At 39.0% G+C, this 15493-nt stretch overlaps 1 protein-coding gene and 1 long non-coding RNA gene across 3 annotated transcripts in view; both read right to left on the bottom strand.

The window, feature by feature from the left end:
• myg1 (myg1 exonuclease) overlaps positions 1–15493 on the bottom strand; it is a 102768-nt gene that overhangs the window by 58753 nt on the left and 28522 nt on the right. The window lies entirely within an intron of this gene.
• LOC133584484 (uncharacterized) lies at positions 9165–10361 on the bottom strand. Its single transcript, XR_009813487.2, has 3 exons — positions 10193–10361; positions 10048–10113; positions 9165–9560 (listed from the first exon to the last, which is right to left on the bottom strand). It is a non-coding gene; the product is annotated as an uncharacterized lncRNA (long non-coding RNA).

Genomic DNA, 15493 nt, shown 5'->3' on the forward strand with positions numbered 1-15493 from the left:
TGATTCTATGTGTCTACATTAAAACATTCTTGTTCATACTGCATTAATATATGCTCATTTTAAACTTTCATGCAGAGAGGGAAATCACAACCAAAAGTGTATTTATTAAACAGTTATTAAGCAGTGGCACAAACATTCATGTAATTTCAAAACAGAAAGTGCAAGATTGTCAGAGACATTTTAAAACAAGCTATGAGTGCACTTTTGTGCATGATGTCACTAAGATGACATCAAAACAACACTAAATTAAAGTGCACTTTTTGTACAGATCGCCACTACAATAGATTAAAACAAATAAAGTGCACTTTTGTGCATGATGTCACACAAGATATTTCAATAACTGTCAAATAAAAATGAGCTGCATAATAGTGGTAGGTTCCTGCGGACGTTATCTCCTTCTGTTGTTGACTATTGTTTTCATACGATGTTGATGTGGAAATAGTTGCCTCGGCATTTTGTGGGTTTGTGGCACCGAACAGAGATGTTGACATGCAGAGTTTCAAGCACTCTTCATCCTCTAGCGGGTGACTTTTCAAATTAAGCTACATATTAGCAGTGCTGCTACTTTTTGTAGCAACGCTTTTGCCGCATACTTGACAAATTACGGTTGTCTGTTCGACATATTCCCACTTGAAGCCAAACCACCGCCAGACGATGGACACTTTACTGTTTTTCTTGGGAATTAATTCTTCCTTCATTTGTTATCAGATTTGCACCTTCTTTCTCTCATATTACCACTCGCACCACAGCTAACGTTACCCATTCTGCTACCTCTGCTCCGCGAGGGCGTATACGTATGTGACATATATAAGAAGGTGCGCTTGTTTTTATGTTTCTGTGAGAAGGAGAGACAACAAAGAGTGAGAAGAGTCTGTAGTGTAATGCCCGCAGCTAAAAGCAACTGTGAGAACGTATACTCGAATATCACGATATAGTCATTTTCTATATCGCACAGAGACAAACCCGCGATATATCGAGTATATTTGATGTATCGCCCAGCACTAATTTGAATCACTTGTTCCTTATTCCATTGCATTATCCCATGTGCTATCTAAGTAACCAATTACCGTATTTTCCGGACTATAAGGCGCACTTAAAATCCTTTTTTCTCAAAACTCGACATTGCGCCTTAAGTAAGGAATAATTATGGTTTTGCTTACCGACCTCGAAGCTATTTTATTTGGTACATGGTGTAATGATAAGTGTGACCAGTAGATGGCAGTCAAACAAAAGATATGTGTAGACTGCAATATAAAGGCAATCACACACAAAATAGACTGCAATATGACTCAAGTAAACAACACCAACATTTTATATGTTCCATTGAAAATATAGAACATTACACACGGCGCTCAAAAATCTATCAAAATGTTTTTAGTACAACTTTGGTAAGCTATGAAGCCACACCGCTTGATGTGCTTCAACATAAGAGTATTATTATGGTGTGTGTATAAGGTAAGACATTATCTGGCATTTTGTTTCGCAATATTATGCAAAAGTAACTTTTCTTACCTTTTGGTACCTGCTGTAGTTGATAAGCTTATTCTTTTTGTGTGACATTCATCCTCCGCTGTTGCCATTTCTAATATAAAGTAATGTAAAGTTCTTACTTATATCTGCCATGAAAGCACTAAAACATACCGGTGTAGTGAGTTAACATTATTCACCCAAGGAACTTTAGTTATTAGAGAGTTCTGGTCGGACGGTTTTTCACCGGACACATTTCCGGCGTTGTTGTTGCACTAGTGAGCCACGGATAAAAAGATGCTGCTCCGTTATTGATTGAAGTAAAGTCTGAATGTCATCAAAACAGTTAGCTCCATCTTTTGACACTTCTTCCACTCCCGTCCTTGCACGCTACACCGCTTCAACCAAGATGACGGGGAGAAGACGCTGTCAAAGGTGAGCCACGTAAATAAGACCGCCCACAAAACGGCGCATCCTGAAGCGACTGTCAGAAAGCGACTTGAAGATGATCTGTAAAACATCATATGTGCAACATTTTGACCAAAGAACCACAATTGCATGTTATGTAGACCACAAGGAAGTGTTTTACCTTTAGAAAAAAATAATACTAATATGACTCCTTTAATGCACCTTATATATGAAAAAAGATTGAAAATAGACCATTCATCAGCAGTGCGCCTCATAATCCAGTGCGCCCTATGGTCCGGAAAATACGGTACCTAATTAATTAAAGAGAGAAACCGACCCCTGCAAAGGATAATCTCCTGGCGGAGGTCCTTAAACTGGTAAACCACTGTAGTTCTTTGACTATAGAGGTTGATCAATAGAAGAATTACGATGCGCTAAGTGATACCACTTTGTTTTTTTAATTGCACTGATGTGAAAGGCTATTTGAGCCCCAGACAGACTATCTACTAAAATATAACATTAAACAAGCTAAGGCACAATAAATAACCATGATAATATCAAACAATATGACTTCAAGTGATTAAAAGGTGTGCATGCTGTACATTAATTGCCTCTAACATTATTGTCTCTGACATCAAATCAATTACATCCATATTTAACATTGCTTGCTTAATATAAAAATTCAATTAAAATGTCCTATTCAGGTTCTAAATCCTGATATCTGATGTGCTTCACTGGATGTCAACAGCTATAACCCATAAATAGTCCATTAAGTTCTAGTGCCAGTTTGCATGGAGCAACAATGGGGAGACAGCAGGTAGTGGCGTGTTTGCGAGCGTGAGTGCACATAAATAAGCCGCCACGTGCACAGATGGGGGTGGGCTATGGCGGCACCAAGCCACCGCTGGTCATTTAATTCAGGCTTAATTAGAAGGCGTGCGCTGCGGCATAGCAGATAAGAGGCTGACGAATGAATGAGTGACATGTGAGGGAGGTGGGGGGGGGTAATCAAGGCCATTAGAATGGGCATAATTGGCCAAGCTGGGCATCCAAGTGCTCATTAACAAATGAAAAGAATATTTGACAGAAAAAATAAAGAACTATAAAAAAGATGCTCACAGGAAGAAGGAAAAAAGACCAATAAAAAAATACCTAAAATGATCTCGAAATTCTCATTTCCTCTTTCATTTAAAGATTACTTAATAGGATTTGGTGAATTTAGTAGTCACTATGACTTTTATATGGCGGCGTGTCAGGACTTGTGTCAGGTGACGACATCCATCTTAAACATTTAGAAAAAATAAGCTGCAAAAGTTTAAAAAACAAAAATAACAAAACTTGGTAGACTTCAGCTCAGTGAGCATCTACATCAGGGGTGTCCAAACGCTTTCCAGCAGATAGAAAAACGTTGAATTGTTTATTAAACAGGCCCTGCGATGAGGTGGCGACTTGTCCAGGGTGTACCCCGCCTTCCGCCTGATTGTAGCTGAGATAGGCTCCAGCGCCCCCCGCCACCCCAAAGAGAATAAGCGGTAGAAAATGGACGGATGGATGTTTATTAAACACACTAAAACTAAGGGTGTGAATCTTTAGACACCTAACAATTCGATCTGATTCTGATTACCGGGGTTTCTCATCTATTCAGAATCGATTCTCGAGTCAACACAATTCATGATTCAAATCAATTCTTGCAATGTATTATTTGGTATAATGATTTTTTTTCAGAACAGGTTAAAAGGTTATAAAAGCTCCTTATGGTAGCTTGGAGATGGCCTAAAATGTATTTTTAACCCTTGTGTAATGTTCATATTGTTGTTACTCAGCCAGCGTTTGTGGGTCTGATGGACCCGTTGCATTTTGTGGCTTTTAATGCCTCACAATCAAACACTTGTATGTTAAAATACTGAACAGATGTTTACCTTATCCCCATAAACATCTGTTCAGTATTTAACATAAAAGTGTTTGACCCACAAAGGCTGGCTGAGTAACAACAATATGAACGTTGCACGGAAAATTTCTCTGCCAGTTTCTGCATCCCACAGGGATTCTTCTTTTGTGTTTCTGCACCTGCGGTTCCCACACAAGGTTGCAACATTGTTGTCAACACTGTCTGCTCTCATTTTCTCGCACATTTGACCCTCTGATGTTCTGTGTACCTACTCTCTGTCCTCCTCCTGTTTAGGCCTGCTGTGTGTGTGTGTGTGTGTGTGTGTGTGTGTGTGTGTGTGTGTGTGTGTGTGTGTGTGTGTGTGTGTGTGTGTGTGTGTGTGTGTGTGTGTGTGTGTGTGTGGTACACAGAACATCAATTTCCACACTTCTATTAGCCAGTGGACCCGGACATCTTATATGTAATAGAAATGTGTAGGGGGGGTGTATGGTGTGTGGTCATTAAATATGTATTCTGATATATGTTCTTCACAGAAAATGATCCTAAGTCAGTGAGTCTCAGTTTGAAAAATGTATTAATTGTATCATTTTTCTTTTAATAAAAAATGAAAACGGGTCCCACAGACCGAACACCACACAAGGGTTAAATATTGAATCTTTTTTTTTTTTAATTGATTTTAGAAAATGTTGAATCGATTTAGAATTGAGTGAATATGAAACACAATTTTTAAAAGAATGCTGGCATCCCTACTAAAAGCCATCCAATGGAGGTCAAAATATGCTAAGCAATTAAATAAGATTATATATTTCTTATAAAACAGGTATGTGCCTTTTTTTTTTTTAAACAAACTAAATAATTGTCATTTATTTATCCTATTTATATAACGCCATTAACAATTCTCCTGTGCTTTATGTGCATTATTTTGTTGCCATTACTTGAGCGAGCATGGCCCGGCTTTTGACTTTATGGATTATTTTAGAATCCTTTTACCGATTTTCTCTCTAAAATGTGATTCTTCATATATAACTTGCGAGGAGCGATTACATTATGTTAAATGTTATTATGTGAACAGGCATGCTGCAAGTTTCGACTTAGTGGATTATCTTATAAATTATCTTTATAAACTGTGATTTATCATATATAGTAGAACTTGCAAGGAGTGATGACATTACTCTAAATTAGGGATGTCCCGATCCAGGTTTTTGCACTTCTGATCCGATACCGATATTGTTTTTGCATTTCCGATCCGATACCGATACTGACAGATACCGATACTGACCGATACAGGCCTATCCGAGCATGTATTAAAGTTTAAAGTTATTTAGCCTACTTAGTTGTCAGAATCATGTTGAAAAGGGTTTTAGTACTCTTGATAACAACTAGCAAGCTGAATTAGGGGAGTTTGAATAATACACAATGGTTGGTAACAAGAAACTGACCTGTTTATTCAAGGATAAACACAAAATAGACAAAATTATACATGACAAACAGAAATGGCATCATTGAACTAGGGCTGGGCGATATGGCCTTTTTTAATATTGCGATATTTTAAGGCCATATTGCGATACACAATATATATCTCGATATTTTGCCTTAGCCTTGAATGAACACTTGATGCATATAATCACAGCAGTATGATGATTCTATGTGTTTTGATTGATTGATTGAGACTTTTATTAGTAGGTTGCACAGTGAAGTACATATTCCGTACAATTGACCACTAAATGGTAACACCCAAATAAGTTTTTCAACTTGTTTAAGTCGGGGTCCACTTAAATTGATTCATGATACAGATATATACTATCAGATATATACTATCATCATAATACAGTCATCACACAAGATAATCACATTGAATTATTTACATTATTTATAATCCAGGGTGTGGAGGGGGGCACCGGATGTAAGTGTCAAAAAGACAGCCAAAAGAGTTTGATATGAGAATAAATCTAAAGTTAAAATATAGGGTAGAAATGCACCCATTTGCAGGAAATGTAGTCTTGATTTTCAAAATTTTCTTTCAAGGCTTGCATGTCTACATTAAAACATTCTTCTTCATACTGCATTAATATATGCTACTTTTAAACTTTCATGCAGAGAAGGAAATCACAACTAAAAAAAATCACTAATTTTTTCATACGGTGTTGATGTGGAAATTTTTGCCTCGGCATTTTGATGGTGTGGACGTGTGGCACCGAATGGAGATAAGCATCTCGACAGACGTCACAATATTTGAACAATGATGACGAAAACTGTTTTCTCTGTCATGTCCGTGTGTCGAAAATTGTTATGCGCTTATTTTTTTATTTGATTTTGTGCGTGGCATAGATTTGCTATGCGCAGAGGATGCTTAAACAGTGCGCAATTGCACAGGCGAGCACCTTAGAGGGAGCGTTGCTCGCACGGCTGTGTTGGCATCACAGCTAACGTTAGCCCTGCTGCTACCTCTCTGCTCGGGGAGGGCGTATACGTATGTGACGTATGACGTGACAGTATGTGACGTGTGTAAGAAGGTGCACTTGATGTCTGTGAGAGGGAGACACAGGAAAGAGTGAGAAGAGCCTGTCGTGTAATGCCAGCAGCTAAAAGCAACTGCGTGAGAATTCACAGACCTGTGGATGTGTTGAAGGTGTGCTGGAAAATGCGGAACGGAAATTACGGAGCAGCAGAAAAGTGGAATGTATTATTTAAATCGGTGCGTTGGAAAACACGGACCGGAGTTTTTTTTACAACTGGATCTGGATCGGCATTTTCCCATGCCTTGCCGATATGCAATTTTTGGCAAATATCGGCAGCCGATCCGATCCAAATATCGGATCGGGTCATCCCTACTCTAAATACATGTTTATTTGAGTGAGCATCCTCCAAGTTTTGATTTTATGGATTCATTTGGAATCCTACTTATTGCTATCAGAAAATGTGACGTTAATATACAGAATGCAACTAACGAGGGAAGATTGCATTATGTGAGGTCTTTATATGAGGGAGGGATTTAACTTTCTGCACTACTTTGGAAGGTTTTACTTATTTCTTAGAAAATGTCAAGTTATCATACGTGACCGGCGAGGAGCGATCACATTGATTTAATGCCACGTCTTTATTTGAGGGAGTGTGCAGCGAGCTGTGGGTTAATTTGCAATCTTTACTGATTTCTGATGTCATCATATGTACTGTAACTCAAGAGGCACATTTACATTACTTACGTGACACGTCTGTCTTTGTATGAAATTTTGACTTTTTTTTTTTTATCTTTCTACTGATTTCTTGAAAAGAAAATATGACATATCTTACACTATATGGCAAAAAGTATTTGGCCACCTGTCTTGATTCACATATGTACTTGAAGTGCCATCCCATTCCTAACACATAGGGTTCAATATGATGTGGGTCCACCTTTTGCAGCTATTACAGCTTCAACTCTTCTGGGAAGGCTGTCCACAAGGTTGAGGAGTGTGTTTATAGGAATTTTCCACCATTCCTCCAAAAGTGCATAGGTGAGGTCACACACTGATGTTGGTCGAGAAGGCCTGGCTCTCAGTCTCTGTTCTAATTCATCCCAAAGTTGTTCTATCAGGTTCAGGTCAGGACTCTGTGCAGGCCGGTCAAGTCATCCATGTGGCCAGGCCAAGTGATTAAGGCACCTGATTCTGATCATTTGGATGGGTGGCCAAATACTTTTGGCAATATAGTGTATGTAACTCGCAAAGAACAATCGTATTACTTATTTGACACATCTTTGAGGGAGAGTGACACTGGTTTTGACTTTGGGGATTATTTTGGCATCTTTCTATTGATTTATTTTTAAATCAGAATCAGAATCAGAAATACTTTATTAATCCCTGAGGGGAAATTAGAATTTTCAGCACAATCCCATTCAAGATCAGACAAACATTACAGGGAGACAGAACAGGATCGTTGACGGGTCTGCCTACTTCCGGCAGACCCTTTAAATGTGGCATTATGCATACCTGCCAACTTTTGAAATCAGAAAAGCCTAGTAGCCAGGGTCCAAGGGCCGCAGGCCCTGGTAGGTCCAGGACAAAGTCCTGGTGGGGGGTTCCTTCGCCCCCCCGACGCAAAATGATTATTAGCATTCAGACAGGTTAAAATGTTGCTAAAACCATCACTTTTCTATCAGTTACAGTGACTTTTCAAAACAAAAATATTACAGCAAAAATCATATGGGTTGATTGACATGTTTATTCTGTAAGCTAACTTCAATAGTTTGAAATTATTTTGACAGTTAATGCCAGTTATCCTGTCAACCTTTCACAAGACTTAAATTTGTTAATTGAAAGTATAAACAGTATAAACACTTTTTACAGTAAACAAATAGTAAAACAGTACTAAACAATTCCATTAAAAAAAAAAATTGGTGTCATTATTAACTTTCTGTCCAAGCTTGTATAATCTACTGCCTTGTTCAATTGTAAAAAATATTCTGTGCCTAAAATTCACATTTCTATCACAATTATCATACTGTAAACATGGTAAGCTAACTTCATTAAAATTAATAGTCCTGTCAATAGCATGGAATTACAATTGAAATGTAGTTTTTTTGTAAGCCTTTCAAAAGAATTCAAAATATGAAAAATGAATGAAAATTAATTTAAGCCATCAGACACTTGAAAAGTGGCACATCACATCTCTAATGTAATCATTTTAACTTTTCAACAGAAATAGCACTGCAAAAATATTAAGGACATACTTCTGTATTTTGGTAGTTATGCTGTCAACATTTAACAAGATTTCTTCAACTTGGACTTGAAAGCATAAATAGTATAAACACTTTTAACAGTATAACAGTACTAAACAATTCCAATAGATAACATTGGTGTCATTACCTTTTTGTTTGCTCAATTATTGCCTCCGTAAATAAAACTTCGGCATTTATCACATCCAAAGAATCTGTTTGGGCGACGAAAAACATTGAAAGTTTTCCACTTGGATCGCTAGCAACGGCATTAGACTTGTGTTTTTTTGTCCCAACGTGGTCTTTTACATCACTAATTCCTCCGTGTCCGATCGAAAAATCTTGTCTGCACAAGGTGCAATTCGCGTAGTTTTCACCCTTTTTGGAACGGATAATTATTCCCGGATAGGCTTTTCAATATTCTTCACGGAATGACTGCAGTTTTCTTTTCGGTTTAAGACTCGTATGCGATTTTTCTCCGGCTGATTCCATGATCGTTCGCTCGTTTGGAAACAATGGCAACTGGTGCCTCGTGCTTGGCAGCGGTGCTATAAATAGCCTCGCACATGTGTAACAGGTACGTTAGCTATTATAGTAGACGTTCTCAATATTTGGGCTAATCAGAAGTCTAGATTACGACTCGGAGAGAGTAGGAAAGACACAATTAAATGCTTTAAATTATACTGGTGTTATTTAAATATGTACAGTGCAACAAATAGTGGACATACATTGATAGGAATGGCCATTCAAAACAAAAGAAAAAAACAGCAAGGGTTCAGTTAATTCATAACAGGTAGTATCAAAAGTTCTTAAAAGGTCATATGAGACTGATCGCAGTCCATATGCGCATTCAGAGTTCATACAGCCACACGGTTTGGGGTTGTGGGTATGGCAGTTTGTAGTGAGAGTTCAGTTTATGGGCAGGGTGTGTATGAGGTAGTGCAAAGGGCCGCAGAGCAATGAGGTGCGAGGCAAGGGGTTCGGCTATAAGCCGCCTACCGGCCCGACCAGAGCAGGTGGAGTTCAGGGGTTGAGAGGTGGAGATCCTTGGGCTCAGGCTCGAGGCCTATCTACAGCTCGCCATCCAAGACTTAGGGACCTGGCCTGCGTAAGCACAGGACCCGAAGTTCAATCAATGTGCGCACATAACATCAACATTAAGTCATCTATCGTTCGACCTTCAATAAATAAGTTACACTTATTATTATCATTATTAGCTATAATACTGCTAACATTAACAATATTTAAACAATCACATGCATGTATAAAATAAACACGACAGTACACAGTGTTGTCACTATGACGGGAGTAACATTAACAATAACAGTGACGTCACTATGACGGGTGTAACCGCACACCAGCGGCAGTATTCATTCATTGTCTTTACCACAGCATAAAAAGTGCAAATGGCCTTAAAACGCCACAACACTCAGTTACCATATGTAAATACTCAAAATAAAGACTCGACATAAATATAAATTCAATCAGATCAGAAACATTGGAGGAAACGGGATTAAAACCCGATGCTAACCGCCCATAGGAAATACATGGGTACGGCTAGTCGCTACTATTAGCAAACAGATTCACTTACCAAATCGGCTTAATATCTTATCATCGACACACTCTCTCGTCGCAACACGTCCCTGATGTTCGGCACCTACAAGTTTACAATTAGTTGTAAAATGTTGGACGGTTGTTTTTACAATATGCAAGCAAACGACAACTTTAAAACATACCGGCTTCATATGTCCCCAGGTTTAGCCACCGCACCTGGCAGCCATCTCGGAATGCTGGATTTTATAGAGCGTGATTGGCTGCAGCGGGTCATGTGAGCGCGTGTGTTAAACTCGCGAGATTAAACGTGGAAACGGCGCAGGTAATATGAGGAGATGTCATGAGAGGAAATATGGCTTATTTCCCACCCGTGTTACACATGGCATTCGGAATGGCTCGATAGGAAGTTACGGGAAGCAGTGTCGATTGTCATTGTTGTTACGCGATTTCGTGAATAAAACTTTAAAAAAAAAACATTTTTTAATTAATGAAAAACCGTATTTTTTATCACTGCAACCGTAACCCGGAATAGGTTGATGAAAACCGTACTAATTACGGGAAAACCGGAGTAGTTGGCAGGTATGCATTATGTAACTGTCGAAGAGCTATTGCATTAATTCTGTGATACGTCTTCATTTGAAGGAGCTTGTTGCAGCTTTCGACTGTATGGGTTGATTTTTAATCTTTCTACATATTTCTATTGTAAAAAATGTGACGTTAATTTGTAACTGGTGAGGAGCACTATTTTTTGGATGTATGTTTGCTAGCAAAATACAACATGAATACTGATAGAAATAAGGACAAACTTCACTACTGATTTATGGACGTGGTGATAATAGCTCTACCAAAGTGTTCAATTAACTGTTTTAGTTTGAGTCTTTCTTACCTCCAGGTGTGCTCTAACTACAGTTAAATCTAAATGTAAAAAATACATACAAATAAGGTATCAGTCTAAAAAAAAAATACTGTGCATCCCTAGAAAGTAAGATAAAGTATTTAATCTAATCGCGGCATGCAAACAATAACAGTGAGATAAATGCTGGAAAGTGCGCCTTTCGTTTGATAAGGCTCTTGTATTGATTCCATATTAGTGTGTGCAAGTGTACCTGTTGTGATCAGTGAATCTATATAAAATAGATATGTAGCGATATGGAAATTTTGTATCAGGGTTATTTTCACCAAAATGATCATGGTTATTATCACATTGTTGAATGTGCTCAAAATATACTCACACATTTACAGCAAAGTTGTATCCTAAAAATGAAATACAATTAATAAATAGCCAGACAATGTACTTTCTTAGCAGAAGAAACGTGTTTTATAATATTTTTCTAGCTACTAAGAGCCATATTATTTTATTTGAGTGTTTAAATATCAGTGTTTCCCACACATTCATTTATTTGTGGCGGCCCGCCACGAAAGAATTATGTCCGCCACAAATGGATTTTTCGGCTTTTGACTCGCTCGACCGCTCATAAAAGCAATGGGACTGTCTGTGAATGTTGCTTGTAGTTACACCTCCGCCAATAGCACTTAATTCACCTGGTGGGCCAGAAGAAGAAGAAGAAGAGGGACGGACGGACAGGACCAAAATACTCGCCGACTACTTTTCATAATGATGGCGCTTCCTACGTTTCTACCTCAAACGTCCAAAAGCTGCTGAAAGCCTTGATCCAGGATGCCATGGGGAAAAAAACTTAAATGGTGCCTTTTGGCGATAGTTAGCAGCTTGGTGGCTCATAGCCGGCTAGCTAACGCTTGCTAGCGTGGTAGCATTGCTTCATTTTTACAGGTGTTATAGGTAGATAGGTTATAGCTGCATCGCTCGCGGCTCGTCATATATTTAATGTTAATACGCGATTTCACCGAGCGTTTCACTGACGGTTTCGCCTGACGCTGCTTCATTAACACCGCCGCTGTTTGACTCGGTCACCTGTTTTCATACCGACGAGCTAACGTGTCCAGGTTATAACCCTGTTGTCAATAAACACACATGGACTGAAGCTAAATTGTCCACTGTCCACTGCAGCATGTGAATGCAATGAAAAGAATAAAATCTGAGCCAACCAGCTGTTAAAATGTTGTCCAGGTTAATGTTTTATTAAAGGCCCTTCATTTCAAGATTTCAACTGTGATTGGGCTTTAAACAGGTGGATGACCTGTTCAGATGGGTGTAACTGCTACTGGTCAAATAATGTGAAATAGCATTTAATTTTACATGTATGCAATGCCATTTAAATGTAATTATAGATAATAATAATAATAATAAATACTGTGTAGTGTTGTAAATAGTCAACGGGAAGGATTCTAGTAAGATATAAGCCATGAGCACTACACAGCCAGAAAAAAACCTAGGCAGGACAAGTAAAAATATTGGGGCAAGTAGATTTGAGAAGTCGGGCAAGTAGAAAAAAACCTTAACGTTGAACCCTGCATGTGTTGAGCTGCTGGTTAGACGGCACTGTACATAGAGCGCTTCTGCTCGTTAGTAATAAATTCTAATGTTGGATGTTCACTCCTTCACACAGATGAGTATAGAAAAATATTTTCAACGGCCGAAAAGGGCTGGACTTGGAGAGGAGGTAGGCCTACAGTCCGGACCACAGGTGCGACCTGTTCAGCAGGAGGAGGAGGAGGAGGTTGACTGACTGTGGCAGGACACCTCTGCCTCTGTTTCACTTCATGTTGCTGGTAAATAATATGGTTGTAGTAGTAGGCTAAAGTTAAATTATTTAGTATTCACTAATTAAAGGGGCAGAGCTTTAAGAGACATTTTAGCTTTTATATTTTATAAGATATATTTTTTGTAAGAACCACAATTAATAAATATATTTCAGTGAATCACTAATTGTTCAAATCTGTATATAACTATGTACATAAAATGTTGTAATTATATTCCAACTCCGCGTTCTTCTTGGTCATCGCCGCTGCCCCCCCCACCCCCCCGCCGACCACACCACCACAAATAGATGCCTGTCCTGTGAGAAACACTGAATAAGTTTATCTTCTATGGCGTCACATTAGTGCCAAAAATCCGAGCGCATAAAAACTGTTATCGCGCGCTGATTCTCCACTTCGTGCGCGCGCGACACCATTTTGCGCAAGCGTGGTGCCTTTTTGCGCGCGCGCGGTGCCTTTCTGCGCGCGCGCGCGACGCCTTTCTGCGAGCTCTCTGTGTACTCCTGGCATCTCTCCTCGCGCTGTCATGTTTCTTTTTGGCACTTTGGGGGCGAGTATGCTTAGACGGCCCCTTCTTTCTGATTGGTCAGGCGAAAAACGCTAAAAAATGCTCAGCGCCAATCAGAAGTATAGCAGGGCGGGTCATTGTCAATATGTATCAAGATTTACGGAGGAAGAAGTGGATAAAAAAATGTTGCGCGCTGATGAAGGTTATTTCATACCACATAAACACAATACAGGGTAATACAAAATGTGACCCAAATAAATAATAAGACAACAAACACCATAATCACATCTTTCAGCCAGAACTGGTCCACCAGCAATAACATCCAACCATAACATTATTTTATATTTTCACTTCTTCTTGAACATTTGTTTTCTAATTTATGGAATTTCTTTTGATTCAGCCATAAAATTAATGAAATAATATTTGAATTTTGTTTTTAAAATGTTAAAAATAGCCTTTTAATAATATATTCTGAAACAGTTTAAAATAATCAGAGAACTGACTAACACTGACCCTACACAACTATGTTGCACAATTAAGTCTTTTTTTTTTTAAAGCAAAAGAGGTCATTTCAACAGGTACAGCATCCTATGTCATATCTACATGTAATACGATTTGTAACAAGGCAAACCGTTTGTAAATTGGTCGAAAATCGAGCAAGTTATGGTAATTTAATTAGTACATGTACCATTGACATCAATGTAATGATTGAGGCCAGATGTCCGAGGTAAGATGGCTACAACGTTGCTACACTGGAGAATGATTGGTCATATGAAAAATGCTCAGAGCCAATCAGAAAGGAGGGGCCGTCTAAGCATACCCGCCCCCAAAGTGCCAAAAAGAAACATGACAGCGCGAGGAGAGATGCCAGGAGTACACAGAGAGCGCGCAGAAAGGCGTCGCGCACGCAAAAAGGCGTCGCGCACGCAAAAAGGCGTCGCGCACGCAAAAAGGCACCACGCGCGCGCAAAATGGTGTCGCGCACGAAGTGGAGAATCAGCGCGCGATAACAGTTTTTATGCGCTCGGATTTTTGGCACTAATGTGACGCCATAATCTTCTTCCAGTTTTTTTTTTTGTTTGATTTTTTTTTTTTTAAATGGTACAAAAAAACTGGTTCACGTGACGTCATGTAAATTCACTTCATGTTGTCATATTCCTTTAATTTTCGATAAATTAATCTCAGGGCATTTGCAGCAGGCTATACGTGGATTTTGTCCACGTTTTATCTAAAGTTTGTATTTGTCATTTTCCATCCAATGTTCATTAAAACGACAATCTCCCGGTATGATGGACTGATGCACCACTGTCTTCTTGGGGGCGACACAGAGTCGTATATACGGCTCTGACATGACAACAACCTAATGTAAGGGCTCGTGCAAAGCCAACAGATCAAGCGTGTAGCTTTCATTTTTAAGAAAACTTAATGTTATTTTTTTCCATTTTATAATTAGCCTATTGAGACAGACTGCCGAGAAATATGATGAACATTTCCAAGCATTTCACCCAAAATTCAAGCGTTTTTCAAACCTTGAAAACACAAAAATCCAAGCCTCTTCAAGGTTTTTAAGCACCCGTACCAACCCTGATAATATTAACTTTATTTTCTATTGTATCTGAAAAAATATATAGCTGTGATGTCTTCAAATATATATATTTCAATAGTTTACATTTTGATCCTTTTGGAAGGGGTTCATTTGGAATCTAAAAGGACCACCTGCAAAACAAACCATTTTGTAGGCATGTTCAGAAAGACTGTCAAAAATGTGACAGGAGCAAAAAATGCAATAAATATAAATGATAAATATGATAAATGGATTATACTTGTATAGCGCTTTTCTACCTTCAAGGTACTCAAAGCACTTTGACAGTATTACCACATTCACCCATTCACACACACATTCACACACTGATGGCGGGAGCTGCCATGCAAGGCGCTAACCAGCAGCAATCAGGAGCAAGGGGTGAAGTGTCTTGCCCAAGGACACAACGGACGTGACTAGGATGGTAGAAGGTGGGGATTGATCCCCAGTAACCAGCAACACTCTGATTGCTGGCACGGCCACTCTACCAACTTCGCCACGCCGTCCCCATTTAATAATAACCGTCCCTAAATATAATCTATACCGCAAGGGAGTGTGTTAAATGTAGGTTACATTACCAAAAATGCTCTTCAACTGTCATCTACATCTGTTTTAGTGTTACTGAATCTCTCCCATAGCAACTTCACATGCACTACAGCCCACTTAGACCCTTCACAACCATCGAGCCCCTCCAACGGAGCAAACGTGAGCGAC

This window comes from Nerophis lumbriciformis, linkage group LG03 (genome assembly GCF_033978685.3).
Source record: "Nerophis lumbriciformis linkage group LG03, RoL_Nlum_v2.1, whole genome shotgun sequence".
Taxonomy (NCBI): Eukaryota; Metazoa; Chordata; class Actinopteri; order Syngnathiformes; family Syngnathidae; genus Nerophis; species Nerophis lumbriciformis.